This window comes from Kogia breviceps, chromosome 10, assembly GCF_026419965.1.
Source record: "Kogia breviceps isolate mKogBre1 chromosome 10, mKogBre1 haplotype 1, whole genome shotgun sequence".
In the NCBI taxonomy this organism is placed as follows: Eukaryota; Metazoa; Chordata; class Mammalia; order Artiodactyla; family Physeteridae; genus Kogia; species Kogia breviceps.
The window spans coordinates 81,508,002-81,525,789 of record NC_081319.1 but is presented as its reverse complement, the minus strand read 5'-3'; positions in this window follow the sequence as shown (position 1 = coordinate 81,525,789).

Below are 17,788 nucleotides of genomic sequence, written 5' to 3'. Positions count from 1 at the left end.
ATGGTCAAAAATTGCTTTAATCAGTTTGATTACTAATATTATGTACCAAATTTGGCTCACAATTGTTGGCTGTTTTCAAAAAGGGAAAGCTGCCATCAAAAAATGAACATTTGCCATTATTAAACATGTTTGTTAGAGCCACAACTCAAGAAAGATAAGCCAAAAATATTCCTTTGTTCCCTTGGTAATTTGACAGTTATTGACAGACCTACTATATGCCAGGAACTGCGTTATTTATCATAGGTATCCAGAGGAATAAAAAAAATTCTTGAGTTCAGATTATTCACAAACGTTAGAATAGTGGAACATTACTAGATTAAATATAGAGCTTTCCAACCTGACTTGTGTGAAGAGGTAAAAGTTCATTGGATTTATAAATTCTTAGCAGTGGTGTCATTACCATCTTCATTAGCTGACATCCTCTTAAATGAAGTCATATATATATATGAATGTTAAATGTGTTTATTTGGTTAGGCATCATGATATGAGTAAGATAGTCTCCACTTCAAGGTGCTGATAATTCAGAAGAAGAATTGAAATGTGTACCAATGTCCTTATATTATTTAACCATGGCATGCAAATGATACAAATAAGGGAGTTATAGGGGTTCAGAGAGAGAAATCAGTTTCAGTTAATAGAATGAGGAGCAGTTCTATCAGTTTGAGAATGTTCTTGAACAGTGTAAATAAAGACATACAAATGGAACACATCATTTGATATATGATGGAGTGTTGATAGAGAAAAGGCTATTTTGGACCAAAAGGTGAAGATAGCTTGAAGTCCAGAGTTTGGACATTATCCCTTCCTTCTTCCCTCCATATTCTCTCTCTCTCTTTCTCTCTTTTTCTCTCTTTCTTTCCATAGGTTTTGGGGCAGAGAGTGCAGGGCGTGTCATAATCCAACTGTCCTTTACGAAGAGTATTCTGGGAATATTGTGGAAGATGGTGATGGAAAACAAAAACAGGAGATAGTTCAGTACATTATTTGCAGGTTTAAGAAAAGATGATGACGAATTATATAGGACAGGTTTTGTAGAGGCAGACTCAAAGGGATTTGTCAACTGATGGTACAGAGGCTTAACAGAACGATGAGTCAAGGATAACTGATACTTCAAGCCTGGAGCCATAGGAGTAGAGAACATCAGTAGAGCACATGTGGACAAAAGCCCAAGGGTCCAAGGAAAAATAAGGAAAAACATAGGAAGGCTTTAATGAGATGGAAAGAAACAAGGAGCCATCAAAGAGGCAATCAAGGAGTGATCAGTGAGATGGAGAGAGAAACAGGTTAATACAGGGACCTGGAACACAAGGAAGAGGATTGGGTTAAGGAGGTTTTTTTTTGTTTTTTTTTAAATACCTTTATTTGAGTATAACTGTTTACAATGGTGTGTTAGTTTCTGCTTTATAACAAAATGAATCAGCTATACATATAATCCCCATATCTCCTCCCTCTTGCGTCTCCCCCCCCAGCCTTCCTACCCCACCCTTCTAGGTGGTCACAAAGCACCGAGCTGATCTCCCTGTGCTATGTGGCTGCTTCCCACTAGCTATTTTACATTTGGTAGTGTATATGTGTCCATGCCACTCTCTCACTTCGTCCCAGCTTACCCTTCCCCCTCACCATGTCTTCAGGTCCATTCTCTACATCTGCATCTTTATTCCAGTCCTGCCCCTAGGTTCTTCAGAACCATTTTTTTTTGTATTCCATATATATGTGTTAGCATACGGTGTTTGTTTTTCTCTTTCTGACTTACTTCACTCTGTATGACAGACTGTAGGTCTATCCACCTCACTACAAATAACTCAATTTCATTTCTTTTTATGGCTGAGTAATATTCCATTATATCTGTATGCCACATTTTGTTTATCCATTCATCAGTTGATGGACACTTAGGTTGCTTCCATGTCCTGGCTATTGTAAATAGAGCTGTAATGAACATTGTGGTACAAGACTCTTTTTGAATTATGGTTTTCTCAGGGTATATGCCCAGTACTGGGATTGCTGGGTCATATGGTAGTACTATTTTTAATTTTTGAAGGAACCTGCATACTGTTCTCCATAGTGGCTGTATCAACCTACATTCCCAGCAACAGTGCAAGAGGGTTCCCTTTTCTCCACACCCTCTCCAGCATTTATTGTTTGTAGATATTTTGATGATGACCATTCTGACCGGTGTGAAGTGATACCTCATTGTAGTTTTGATTTGCATTTCTCTAATGATTAGTGATGTTGAGCATCCTTTCATGTGTTTGTTGGCAATCTGTATATCTTCTTTGGAGAAATGTCAATTTAGGTCTTCTGCCCATTTTTGGATTGGGTTGTTTGTTTTTTGATATTGAGCTGCATGAGCTGCTTGTAAATTTTGGAGATTAATCCTTTGCCAGTTGCTTCATTTGCAAACATTTTCTCCCATTTTGAGGGTTGTCTTCGTCTTGTTTATGGTTTCCTTTTCTGTGTAAAACCTTTTAAGTTTCATTAGGTCCCATTTATTTTTGTTTTCATTTCCATTTCTCTAGGAGGTGGGTCAAGAAGGATCTTGCTGTGATTTATGTCATAGAGTGGTCTGCCTATGTTTTCCTCTAAGAGTTTTATAGTGTCTGGCCTTACTTACATTTAGGTCTGTAATCCATTTGGAATTTATTTTTGTATATGGTGTTAGAGAGTGTTCTACTTTCATTCTTCTACATGTCCAGTTTTCCCAGCACCCCTTATTGAAGAGGCTATCTTTTCTCTTTTGAATATTCTTGCCTCCTTTATCAAAAAATAAGGTGACCATATGCATGTGGGTTTATCTCTGGGCTTTCTGTGCTGTTCCATTGATCTATATTTCTGTTTTTGTGCCAGTACCATACTGTCTTGATTTCTGTAGCTTTTGTAGTATAGTCTGAAGTCTGGGAGCCTAATTCCTCCAGCTCCGTTAGCTTTGGCTATTTGGGATCTTTTGTGTGTCCATACAAGTTGTGAAATTTTTTGTTCTAGTTCTATGAAAAATGCCATTGGTAGTTTGATAGGGATTGCATTGAATCTGTAGATTGCTTTGGGTAGGATAGTCATTTTCACAATGTTGATTCTTCCAATCCAAGAGCATGGTATATCTCTCCATCTGTTTGTATCATCTTTAATTTCTTTCATCAGTGTCTTATAGTTTTCTGCATATGGGTCTTTGTCTCCCTAGGTAGGTTTATTCTTAGATATTTTATTCTTTTTGTTGCAATGGTAAATGGGAGTGTTTTCTTAATTTCTCGTTCAGATTTTTCATCATTAGTGTACAGGAATGCCAGAGATTTCTGGGCATTAATTTTGTATCCTGCTACTTTACCAAATTCATTGATTAGCTCTAGTAGTTTTCTGGTAGCATCTTTAGGATTCTCTGTGTATAGTATCGTGTCATCTGCAAACAGTGACAGCTTTACTTCTTCTTTTCTGATTTTGATTCCTTTTATTTCTTTTTCTTCTCTGATTGCTGTGGCTAAAAGTCCAAACACTATGTTGAATAATAGTGATGAGAGTGGACAACCTTGTCTTGTTCCTGATCTTAGAGGAAGTGGCTTCAGTTTTTCACCATTGAGAACAATGTTGGTTGTGGGTTTGTCATATATGACCTTTATTATGTGGAGGTAAGTTCCCTCTATGCCTACTTTCTGGAGGGTTTTTATCACAGATGGGTGTTGAATTTTGTCGAAAGCTTTTTCTGCGTCTATTGAGATAATCATATGGTTTTTCTCCTTCAATTTGTTAATATGGCTTATCACATTGATTAATTGCATATATTGAAGAATACTTGCATTCCTGGGATAAACCCCCCTTGATCATGTTGTATGATCCTTTTGATGTGCTGGTGGATTCTGTTTGCTAGTATTTTGTTGAGGATATTTACATCTATGTTCATCAGTGATATTGGCCTGTAGTTTTCTTGTTTTGTGACATCTTTGTCTGATTTTAGTATCAGGGTGACGGTGGCCTTGTAGAATGAGATGGAGAGTGTTACCCCCTCTGCTATATTTTGCAAGAGTTTGAGAAGGGTAGGTGTTAGCTCCTTTCTAAATGTTTGATAGAATTTGCCTGTGAATCCATCTGGTCCTGGTCTTTTGTTTGTTGGAAGATGTTTAATCACAGTCTCAATTTCAGTGCTTGTGATTGGTCTGTTTATATATTCTATTTCTTCCTGTTTCAGTCTCAGAAGGTTGTGCTTTTCTAAGAATTTGTCCATCTCTTCCAGGTTGTACATTTTATTGGCATATAGTTGCTTGTAATAATCGCTCATGATCCTTTGTATTTCTGCAGTTTCAGTTGTTACTTCTCCTTTTTCATTTCTAAATCTACTGATTTGAGTCTTCTCCCTTTTTTTCTTGATGAGTCTGGCTAATGGTTTATCAATTTTGTTTATCTTCTCAAAGAACCAGCTTTTAGTATTATTGATTTTTGCTATTGTTTCCTTCATTTCTTTTTCATTTATTTCTGATCTGATCTTTATGATTTCTTTCCTTCTGCTAACTTTGGGGGTTTTTTGTTCCTCTTTCTATAATTGCTTTAGGTGTGAGGTTAGGTTGTTTATTTGAGATGTTTCTTGTTTCTTGAGGTAGGATAGTATTGCTATAAACTCCCCTCTTAGAACTGCTTTTGCTGCATCCTATAGGTTTTGGGTCATCGTGTTTTCATTGTCATTTGTTTCTAGGGACTTTTTGAGTTCTTCTTTGATTTCTTCAGTGATCTCTTGGTTATTTAGTTGTGTATTGTTTAGCCTCCATGTGTTTGTATTTTTTACAGATTTTTTCCTGTAATTGTTATCTAGTTTCATAGCATTGTGGTCAGACAAGATACTTAATGTGATTTCAGTTTTCTTAAATTTACCAAGGCTTCATTTGTGACCCAAGATATGATCTATCCTGGAGAACGTTCCATTAGCACTTGAGAAGAAAGTGTATTCTGTTGTTTTTGGATGGAATGTCCTATAAATATCATTTAAGTCCATCTTGTTTAATGTGTCATTTAAAGCTTGTGTTTCCATATTTATTTTCATTTTGGAAGATCTGTCCATTGGTGAAGTGGGGTGTTCAAGTCCCCTACTATGATTGTGTTACTTTCGATTACCCCTTTTATGGTTGTTAGCATTTGCCTTATGTATTGAGGTGTTCCTCTGTTGGGTGCATAAATATTTACAATTGTTATATCTTCTTCTTGGATTGATGCCTTGATCATTATGTAGTGTCCTTCTTTGTCTCTTGTAATAATCTTTATTTTAAAGTCTATTTTTTCTGATATGAGAATTGCTGCTCCAGCTTTCTTTTGATTTCCATTTGCATGGAATATCTTTTTCCATCCCCTCACTTTCAGTCTGTATGTTTCCCTAGGTCTGAAGTGGGTCTCTTGTAGACAGCATTTATATGGGTCTTCTTTTTGTTTCCATTCAGCCAGTCTGTGTCTTTTGGTTGAAGTGTTTAATCCATTTACATTTAACGTAGTTATCAATATGTATGTTCCTATTACCAATTTCTTAATTGTTTTTGGTTTGTTATTTATAGGTCTTTTCCTTCTCTGTGTTTCCTGCCTAGAGAAGTTCCTGTAGCATTTGTTGTAAAGCTGGTTTGGTAGTGCTGAATTTTCTTAGCTTTTGCTTGTCTGTAAAGGTTTTAATTTCTCCATCAAATCTGAATGAGATCCTTGCTGGGTAGAGTAATCTTGGTTGTAAGTTTTTCCCTTTCATCACTTTAAATATGTCCTGCCACTCCCTTCTGGCATGCAGAGTTTCTGCTGAAAGATCAGCTGTTAACCTTATGGGGATTCCCTTGTATATTATTTGTTGTTTTTCCCTTGCTGCTTTTAATATTTTTTCTTTGTATTTAATTTTTGATAGTTTGATTAATATGTCTCTTGGCATGTTTCTCCTGGATTTATCCTGTATGGGACTCTCTGCACTTACTGGACTTGATTGACTATTTCCTTTCCCATGTTAGGGAAATTTTCAACTGTAATTTCTTCAAATATTTTCGCAGTCCCTTTCTTTTTCTCTTCTTCCTGTGGGACCCCTATAATTCGAAAGTTGGTGCATTTAATGTTGTCCCAGAAGTCTCTGCGACTGTCCTCGATTCTTTTCATTCTTTTTTCTTTATTCTGCTCTGTGGTACTTATTTCGACTATTTTATCTTCCAGGTCATGTAGCCAGTCTTCTGCCTCAGTTATTCTGCTATTGATTCCTTCTAGAGAATTTTTAATTTCATTTATTGTGTTGTTCTTCATTGTTTGTTTGCTCTTTAGTTCTTCTAGGTCCTTGTTAAATGTTTCTTGTATTTTCTCCATTCTATTTCCACGATTTTGGATCATCTTTACTATCATTATTCTGAATTCTTTTTCAGGTAGACTGCTTATTTCTTCTTCATTTGTTTGGTTTGGTGAGTTTTTACCTCGCTCCGTCATCTGCTATGTATTTCTCTGTCTTCTCATTTTGCTTAACTTACTGTGTTTGGGGTCTCCTTTTCGCTAGCTGCAGGTTTGTAGTTCCTGTTGTTTTTGGTGTCTGCCCCCAGTGGCTAAGGTTGGTTCAGTGGGTTGTGTAGGCTTCCTGGTGGAGGGACCTGGTGCCTGTGTTCTGGTGGATAAGGCTGGATCTTGTCTTTCTGGTGAGCAGGACTTCGTCTGGTGGTATGTTTTGGGGTGTCTGTGCCCTTAGTATGATTTTAGGCAGCCTCTCTGCTAATGGGTGGTGTTGTGTTCCTGTCTTGCTAGTTGTTTGGCATAACGTGTCCAGTACTCTAGCTTACTGGTCATTGAGTGGAGCTGGGTCTTAACGTTGCGATGGAGATCTCTGGGAGAGCTTTCACCATTTGATATTACGTGGAGCTGGGAGGTCTCTGGTGAATCAATGACCTGAACTCAGCTCTCCCACCTCAGAGGCATAGACCTGACACCCGGTTGGAGCACCGAGACTGTCAGCCCCATGGCTCAGAAGAAAAGAGAGAAAAAAGAAAGAAATAAAAATAAATAAAATAAAATAAAATAAAGGTATTAAAGTCAAAAATTTTAAAAATTATTAAAAGTAAAAAAATTAAAAATTAATAAGAAAAACATTTTTAAAAAGAAAGAAAGAAAAGAGCATCCAAACTGAAAAACAAATCCACCCTTAATAACAAGCGCTAAAAACTGTACTAAAAAAAACACAAAAACGTACAGACAGAACCCTAGGACAAATGGTAAAAGCAAAGCTATACAGACAATATCACACAAGGAAGCATACACATACACACTCACAAAAAGAGAAAAAAGAAAAAATATATATATCCCAAGTCTACAGTTGCTCCCAAAGTCCACCACCTCAATTTTGGGATGATTCTTTGTTTATTCAGGTATTCCAGAGATGCAGGGTACATCAAGTTGATCATGGAGATTTAATCCTCTTCTCCTGAGGCTGCTGGGAGAGATTTCCCTTTCTGTTCTTTGTTTGCACAGCTCCTGGGGTTCAGCTTTGGATTTAGCCCCTCCTCTGCATGTAGGTCTCCTGAGGGCATCTGTTCTTCACACAGACAGGAGGGGGTTAAAGGAGCAGCTGATTAGTGGGCTCTGGCTCACTCAGGCCAGGGGGAGGGAGGGGTACGGATGCGGGGCGAGCCTGCAGCGGCAGAGGCTGGGGTGCCATTGCAGCAGCCTAAGGCTCGCCATGTGTTCTCCTGGGGAAGTTGTCCCTGGATCACTGGACCCTGGCAGTGGAGGGCTGCACAGGCTCCCGGGAGAGGAGGTGTGGATGGTGACCTGTGCTCGCACACAGGGTTCTTGGTGGTTGCAGCAGCAGGCTTAGCATCTCATGCCCGTCTCTGGGGTCCGCACTGATAGCCGCAGCTTGCACCCATCGCTGGAGCTCATTTAGTCAGTGCTCTGAGTCCCCTTTCCTCGTGCATCCCCAAACAATGGTCTCTTGCCTCTTAGGCAGCTCCAGACTTTTTCCCGGACTCCCTGGCTAGCTGTGGTGCAGTAGCCCCCTTCAGGCTGTGTTCATGCAGTCAATCCCAGTCCTCTCCCTGGGAACTGACCTCTGAAGCCCGAGTCTCAGCTCCTGTCCCTCATCTGTCCCAGCGCCTAGCAGACAAGCCTCTCAGGCTGGTGAATGCTGATTGGTACTAATCCTCTGTGAGGGAATCTCTCTGCTTTGCCTTCTGCACCCCTGTTGCTGTGCTCTCTTCTGTGCCTCGGAAACTTCCCCCCTGCCACCCCCTGTCTCCACCAGTGAAGGGGCTTCATAGTGTGTGGAAACCTTTCCTCCTTCATAGCTCCCTCCCAGTGGTGCAGATCCTGTCACTATTCTTTTGTCTCTGTTTTTTCTTTTTTCTTTTGCCCTACCCTGGTACATGGGGAGTTTCTTGACTTTTGGGAAATCGGAGATCTTCTCCCAGCGTTCAGTCGGTGTTCTGTAGGAGTTGTTCCACATGTATATGTATTTCTGATGTATTTGTGGGGAGGAAGATGATCTCCATGTCTTACTCCTCCACCATCTTAAAGGTCTCTCCTTGCTTATTATTATAAATTAAATTTTGAAACACTTTGTCAAAATCTCAAATATCTATTGATATCCTGATTGGGATTTGGGTTAAGGAGTTTTTATATGCTCTGCAAAAAACTGAGGATGATGATGAGAGTAACCCATCATATTTCATAATATTAAATTCATAGTTTGCCTTCAAATAAATGGTATTAATAAAAATATCCAAATTACTATGGAAACGTTCTTTCAAGAAAAATGGTGAAGTCCCCATGCAAACAGTAAACAGTCAGTAAATGTTAAATTAGTAACCTATCTGAAGGTCTTTTCTTTAGATAGGATAAATTACTAAAATTTAAATATATTTCATGGAGAATGTAATATTTCCACAAACATTCAATGTACATAAGAAATGAAATGTAACCCCCACCTTTTAGGAATTTGTAGTCAAAAGGCAGAGTCCAATGTGTAGGGCTAGGTAAAAAATTACAGTACCATATAAAAAATTACAGTGTAATAACTTATTTTTAAAGCAAAAAGTTGCATAAACAATGCCAAAGTAAGTTAGAGAAAGGGGCAATTCCATCTGGAGAAGAGGTGGGCTTCATAAAGAGGGTAGTGTTGTATCTGCTGTGAAAGATGTGAAACTGTAGGAGGAAAAGCCATTTCAGATGATGATCAGCATGTGCACAGTCACAAGAAGACTTCTTTGGAGCACAAGAAATTCTTGGGCATGTATGGAACCCAGTGTAAAATACTGATTGTTAGTTTCATTTAAGACATTCTGATAAATAAGTTAAGGCTGAACGTTTGTTGTGCATATATGATTATCATGACATTACTGTAGTATTGTTTTTATAATTGTTACTACTTCATGGAAGTGTTCTTCAATATTTAAATAATTGTGCTTAGTTCCAGTTAGTTATCTAACTGGATTATCCAATGTGAGAATATCCTGTCAAATGACAAAACTTAAAACAATTTAGTAACGAGTTTGATACCCCTTATTCAAGGAAGAACAGTCCATGGATTGGGGGAGTACAGTGTGTCACAAGCAGTGGAGCATAGTTCCCAAGGGACTTGCAGTAAGAGCAAGCTTTGTAGAGAGAATAGGCAATGAGAAAACAGGGCATGTTTGGGAACCTCCTCCATCCTATCCAGGAAGTTCAGGCTAGTGGGTCCTGTTTTCTAGGGTAAGGTAAGCTGGCTAAAACTGAGTTGAAGGATTGTGATTGGTGTATGTTAGGATTCCTTGATGGTGAGGTGATTCCCCTATGTGCAGACTGACTTTATTTATGATGTGGGTTGGGCCACTAGGGTGGCCGCCATTATGTGGGTCCCAATATATTGATTAACTTCATCATAACTAAGCCCAAATCACCTTCCAATTAAAATGAAAGATTTAAAACTATCTATCATCTCTCCTCCCCCAAGTCCAAGTTTTAGACTCTTTATTCCAGACAGGTGCAGTTGAGAGAACTGTGCCTCCCTTCTCCAACATAGCTCCCACTTGTAGGGTAGAAGCTCTACCCCAAACATAGGAGGTAAAGAATATTGGTCCTAGATTGCCCTTCCCCCAGGTAGTTCATAGGGTGGAGGTTCCACACTAGTAAGTGTAACTCAGGAGATCAGGACCTACCATTCCCTCCTGGCATTTCATTAATGAAGCAGGAGTGTCTTTCTGGGTAAAGCGTGTTGCTCTCCCTTGTCCCAGCTCTGGTGCAGTGGTGCAGAGATTCTGCCCATGGAGAGAGGCAGGCAGTAAGAACAGAGATATTTGCAGCTCTCCCAATGGGGAATGATTTTTCTTAGAACAGACCCTGGGGAAGATTATCATAAAGGAGGCTGGTGGGTCCATGACACTACTATAAACATGCAAAACAGTAGACCAGCTAGAAGTATAATAGAGAAACCCAGAGAAAGAGATAGCAAAAAAGAGTCTTTTTTTTGATCAGAGCAAATGACAAGCCCCAGAGGGAGAGCAGTACCCAAAGTTGCTACAATATATTATTTAAAATGTCCAGTTTTCAACAAGAACAACAAAAAAAGATGAGATGTACAAAGAAACAGGTAAGTGTGAACCATTCAGAGGAAAAATATCAGGCAGTAGAAATTTGAGAAAACCAAATGTTGAATTTACCAGACTTTCAAAGTAGCTACTATAAATATGCTGAAAGAACTGAAGGAAACAATTTATGAAGAATTATAGGAATGTCTGATTGACTGTCTTATCAAATAGAGAATATCAATAAGGAGACAGAAATTTTTAAAAAGTGCAGATTCTGGAGTTGAAACATCCAATAACTGAAATGAAAAATTCACCTCAGGGATGCAAAAATAGATCTGAGAATGCACAAGAAAAAATCAGTGAATTTGAATATAGATCAATAATAATCATACATACAAGGTAAAGAACATAGGGGGAAAAGAATTAAGAAAATCCACAGGACTTCTGAGAAATGTGATACACCATAAACGTACAACATATGTATAATGAGAATACCAGAAAGGGAGAAGAAAGAGAAAGGAGCAGAAAAAAATTCAAAAAATTACAGCTGATGTTTTCCCATATTTGATTAAAAAAAAATTAGACTACATATCCAAAAATTCAGCCAACTCAAATCCAAATTGGATAAACACAGAGATCCATACCCAGATCCAGCATAGTCAAAATGTTTTAAGACAAAGATTAAGAGAAAATCTTGAAAGCAGAAAGAGAAAATGACTCATCACATACACAGGGAATCCCATTAATAGAACAGCTGACTTTCCATCGGAAACAATGGTGTCCAGAAGGCAGTGGTATGACATATACTGAAACCCTGGAGGTGGGGAGTGGGGAACCATCAACCATTTTCCAATAATTTTTCAAAACTAAAACAGACATTTTTTGTAAAACAAATATATTCTCAAATTTGGAAAAGAACTTAGAGAATTTGTTTATAGCAGACCTACCTTACAATAAGTACTAAAGTTCTTCAGGCTGAAAGCAAGTGACACAACACAGTACTTTGAATCCACATGAAAAAATGAGGAGCACTGGAAAAATTATTGTGTAGTAATTATAAAAGACATTAATTTGATTACTTCTCCTTTCTTCTTTTCATTGATTTAAAAAAATTCCTTAAAACAATATAATGAAATTGTGGGGTCTATAATATATAGAAATGTATTATATTTAAAAATAATACTATAAGGGAAGCATGTGGCAACAAAGCTCTAAGAGTCTATTATAAAGAAATGATACTAAAAAGTATCCACAAGAAGAAATGCAGAGAACTAGAAAGGGTAAACAGGCAATCAGTGTAATAAACTTTATAAGTATATTATTGCTCTGCTTTCTTCTATCTGCTGTTTTAAAAGATACACAGTTATATAAAGTAATAATAAAAGTTTACTTTTGAGTTCTAAACAGATATAGATGCAATATGTATAATAACAATAGCATTAAAAAGGGAGGAGAAGCTTTGTTATATAGGAGTAAAATTTCTAAATCTATCTGGAATTAAATTAGTATAACTATGAAGTAGGCTGATAAGTAGATGAACATTTTAAGCGGTAGAGCAACCACTAAGAAAGTAACTCAAAGAATAAATGTAGTTAAAAAATCATGTAAGTAAATATAATTTTATATCAGCAAATATTCACATAGTGCAAAAGAAAGCCATAAAAGAGGAACAGAGGAACATTTTGATGTCTTTTTATACATCTGATATATAGGAATAAAAGCAAAATGGCAGTGGTAAATCCAACGATATAAATAATATTAACTGTAAGTGGATTAAACAATCCAATTAAAAGACATTGTAAAGCTGATTTAAAAAATCAGAATCCAGCTATAATGCTGTCTACAAGAGACAAAATTTAGATTCAAACAAACAAATAGGATGAGAATAAAAGGATGGAAAAAAATACACCATGCAAGCAGCCATAAAAGAGTTAGGGTGCTTATAAGAGTATTAGACAAAATTAACTATAAAAAAAAGTTTCTAGAGATAAAGAGAGATATATTACAAGAATAAAAGGATTGATTCATCTGGAAAACACTATAATTTTAAACATAGATGGATTTATGAACAGAACCTCCCAATAGTCTGTTTGGGCTGCTATAACAAAATACCATAGGCTAGGTGGCTTATACACAACAGAAATTTATTTCTCACCATTCTGGAGACTTGGAAGTCAAAGATAAAGTTGCTGACAGATTCAGTGTCTGCTGAGAGCCCACTTTCTGACTCACAGATAGCTGTCTTCTCTCTGTGTCTTCACCTGTTGGAAGGAAATGAGAGAGTTCTCCTTAGTCTCTTTTATAAAGGCACTAATCTCATTCATGAGAGGTCCTCCCTCATGACCTGATCATCTCCCAAAGGTCCCTCCTCCAAATACCATCACATTGGGGATTATGTTTCAATTTATAAGATTTTGGGGGAACACATTGAATTGTTCCATCTGTAATGAATAGTATCAAATAAAATTGATTTTAAAACAAAAAATGTTACTAGAGATAGAATGCTGAGATGGATGAACTTGGAAACATTATGTTAAGTGAAAGAAGCCAGACATGAAATAATGCTTATTGTATGTGGATGTATTTATATTGTATACATTTACATAATAAGCAATTATTTAGAGTCAAAAAGTAGATTGTTGTTTACCTAGAACTTGGAAAGGAGGTGTGGGGAGGAGAATGGGGAATGCTAATCAGTAGAAGGTTTTCTTTAGGGGTGATGAAAATATTCTAAATTTAGTGCACAGCTCTGTGAATAAATAAAAATAATTGAATTGTACACTTAAATGGGTGAATTGTTTGGTACCTGACAACTCAGTAAACTATTTTTAAAAAGTGTGGGATGACAATGGCCATGAATTTGCTGGTAACCAATGCCTTAAGTAAGACTTAATTTCAGAAAAATTGTGACGAAGACAGCTAGACTTCTCCTCTCCTGTACATATCCTTAAGAACTTTCCAGAGGCAGCTACTTCTCTGGTTTCTGGTTCACTCAAGACCCCTGTCAGGGTGTATTTCCCCATAATTCACAAGAACAAGAAAAGCAATATATTTAATAAGCAAATACTATACAGCATACATGATGTAATTGCTTTACATACATTATCTCTAATTCATTGTTTAGTCTTATGTAAACCATAAGATATAGTTATTCTCATCTCACAGATGTGGAAACTGAATACACAGTTGTGTTAAATAACTTGTCCAAGTTATAGGATAATAGGGTCAGGTCTGGGAATCGAACACAACACAAATATGAATGCACCATGTTATAGAGTTTTCTAAACATAGTAGAATTTGATACTTCTTCCCTATCAAATCAATCTCTTATCTTTTGTGATAACTGCTTCAATTTACTGAGCATTTACTATGTGCTGGGCACTCTTCTAAGCCATTCATGAGATGGGCATTATTATACTCTATTTTAGTAACAAGCACACTAAGTTTCAGAGAGTTTAAGGAACTCACCCAATTGGTAAGTGATGTAATGCATTTGAAATACTAGCACTGTTTTCCCTTTGACTTGACACTGGATCCTTTATATATATATGTAACTCAAGGTACTGTGTTCTTGGAATAAACCAAAGGCAGCAATGGTGAGGTGGCAAGACTGAATCATGAAAATGGACTCTTATCTCTGCAGCTAGTATCTTGGGCAGAGCTTCTCCTCAGGGAACCTGGTCCCTCTTTTTTGTGGGTGTCAGGCTCAAACGAGCAAATTACATAAAATGTCTTCAAACATGATAAAGTGCTGTAAAAATGTAAGGCATTATTAATATAAACTAGGTCAGAATCAGTAAATCCATAAAGTTTTACAACACTCTGCCTGCTCATTAAGGTAGCAGTGTGGTTTCAAATCAATAATTTACAGCAGAGTGAGGCGGTGTGGACTGGTGTGGGAGAATAGAATGTCAGGGTCTGAAAACTCAGTTCTATAAGTTGCTACCAGAGTTCAGTCTAACCTCAGGCAGGTCCCTTATCCTCTGCATTTGCAAAATTATGAACGTATTACTGACCTATTTCATAGAACTTTTGTTAAGAGGCACTGATAGAAAGTGATTATAAAGCACCTTGCAAGTGGTGTTGGATGTCAGACTGTTGTAGCATAGGTTATGAATTTTACTTGAACATTCATTTCAGTAGGTAGAGCTCTTTAAATTCTAAAGTTTAAACTTAAGTTTGAAAATTGATTATTGCAACTAAGATAGGCTGTGGGCTGAGTTTTAGACCTATGTTTCCACCTTTTCAGTTGCCTGTGTTGGTGGCTATAAAAGTAATTCAGTAATTAAGGTCTTATAACTCTATATCCTGTAGTCTAAATGATCAGATATTTTATAGCATTTACAATAATGGAGCCATGCTTCATAGTGACTCATATCTATATAGCGGGGTAAAACAAATTATTACTGCTGGTAGAACATAATTCTGGAAGAAAATGTATTTACTTATGAAACTTTTAGTGAGGGGGTAGTAAGTAAATTACACCTTAAAATAAGGTTTTCTGCTGACTCTCCACAATTCAGATGATCTACACCTGCTAATTGTCTTGTATAAACAGGATAATAATGAAAGCTACAATTTAGTGAGAACTCTGTGTATCCTAGGTGCCAGGAAATTTACTTATATTTGATCCTCAGAGGAAGCTTAAGAGGAAGATATTATTTTCCCCATTTTAATGACAAGATATCCAAGGCATATGGCAAAACACTCAGGTGATATATGAATATGGGTCTCCTATGTAAGAGTATAGACTTTGGTTTCTAAGATAAGGCAACATTTCTATCCTTTGTTAATCTCTGTGTTTCATCCGTTAACAGACTCTTCTGATGATAAGATAGATTCTACTCAATCCTGCAGTAATGATCCTCAACGCATGGTCCCTGGACCGGCAGCATCAGCATCAATTGGGAACTTGTTAGAAATGCAGAATTTCAGGCCCCACCCTGGACCTACTGAATCTGAAACTGTCTTTAATTTGCCTTGCAAGTGAATCTGATACAAGCTAATGACTGAGAACCACTGTTATAGAAAAACTGTGGTTCCAGGCTTTCATTCATTCATTCAGTATTTCAAACACCTACTAGATACCAAGCACATAGTAGTTTGGGGCGAGTGATTTTGGTGTTCATCTGATCAATTGATTGCTGCTGGACATAAGGGAAGATTCGAACAGGAGCCTTGGTGTGATGAATTTGAAATGAGTGCTTTAAGAACCAGTGGCTCATGAGGTGACATCAAGAAATAGTCCTCGATAAACACGAAGGGCAAAGTTCCCCTCGGCAGTCATATAGCTTCCTGGCAAACATGGTGGCTACTGGGATTGGAGGGGATGAAATTGCAGGGAACACAGACGTTCTCATATATATGTCATACTTATAAAAGTACACTTTTTTGTGTGTGTGTGTGTGTGTGTGTGTGTGTGTGTGTGTGTGGTACGCGGGCCTCTCACTGCAGTGGCCTCTCCCGTTGCGGAGCACAGGCTCCGGATGTGCAGGCTCAGTGGCCATGGCTCACGGGCCCAGCCGCTCTGTGGCATGTGGGATCTTCCCGGACCGGGGCACGAACCCGCGTCCCCTGCATCGGCAGGTGGATTCTCAACCACTGCGCCACCAAGGAAGCCCTAAAAGTACACTTTTAATCCAAGAGGGAGATAACCTCATCCTAAAAGAGATAAGAGGTTTCATAACATTAGTAAAATCTCTTCAGCTATATAAACCAGACTGGTCTTTGTTTCCTCTTAACCTCACTCCAGGACCATACAAAGCCAGAACTATTGAAAGTTTTGTCTTGGTTCGGGTAGCACTTAGTATATGTGAAAACTGAGATTAGTATCGTGTTCTTCATAGGGTTGTCAAGGTCAGATAGCAAAAGGCCTGGCTTATAAAGTTGCAGCAAACACTGCTGGCTACGTGCTGATATTGATTTTTCCTTAATTTTTTTTTTAACAGTGGGATGCCTGAGGTTAGAGGAGCACAGGGTCACCTGGCATAAGACTGCCTTACGTGGTCTCTCTTGTGGTAGATATAACCATGTTGATGTGCTCTGGACATAAGTTGTACCACTTGTGGCCATACCACTAAACAAAAGGAATGAGCCTGCATTCCTCTTGCCCTTTCTCCTCCCGCAGCCAGAAGATGACAAAACAGCTGCAGATATTTTAGCCCTAGAAGCTGAGATGACTGCCCCTTCATTGGACTGTTCAGTGAGAGAAGCATGAATTCCTGTGTTGTTTAAGCCACTATATTTTAAAATCGTGTTGCAACAGTTTAGGCTGTACCATAATTTGGCATCACCTGGAGATCTTGTTAACATGTAGGTTGAAGTTCAGTATGTCTGGGATGGGGCCCAAGATTATGCATTTCTAACAAGTTCTTAAGCGATGCTGATGTTGCTGGTCTACGGACGGCACCCGGAGCAACACTACCCTGTATAATGCAGCTGGCATTTAATAAAGACTATTCAATTATTCTTGTCTTGCTGTCTTAGCTTAGGCTGCCATAATAAAACAGTGTAGACAGGGTGGCCTATAAACAACAGAAATGTATTTCTCACAGTTGTGGAGGCTGGAAGTCCCAGATAAGGGTTTCAGCAAGGTCAGATTCTGGGGAAGGTCCTTTTCTAGGTTGCAGGTTGCCAATTTCTAATTGTATTCTCACATGATGGAAAACAATGAGAGCTAGCTCTCTGGCCTCTTCTTCATAAAAGCATTAATGTCATTCAGGTGGGCTCCACCCTCATGACCTAATTACCCTCTAATGGCCCTACTTCCATCCTACGGGGATTAGATTTCAACATACGAATTGAATTTCACGAGGAACAAACATTTCTTCCATAACCACTCTTTTTTCTGAGCCCTTATCAAGTAAGTGGCTCTTCTACCTTTCAATTAAATGTCACCGAGTGGTCCTCATAATGTAAAGGGGTAAACCAAGAAAGGTGCGTGTTGCTGTGTCCTGAATATCTATAACTAGTGTTCTGTCCTAGTAAACACAGATTGGCCGATGGAGTCATATATATTACATATCAATAACTTATTTATTATGTAACATTTTATTATGTTATAGTTTATAACAACCCCTCTGCTTCATGATAACATGAACTAAAACTTTGGTCAGTCAGAGCTCAAATGTAGCCTTGAGGTCAAAAGAGGTGCTGGGATCATCACTTGCTCCCCCAACCCCTGAGAACAGCTCACAGTGTGTGTTTTGCTGGTGCTTAGTGCTGGGTCCCTGGCATTATGATCATATGTGGGAAAGCACGACAGGTGGTCTTATTGGGCCCCTCCCAAAGAAGAAGCATTTCCCTGCTCTTCC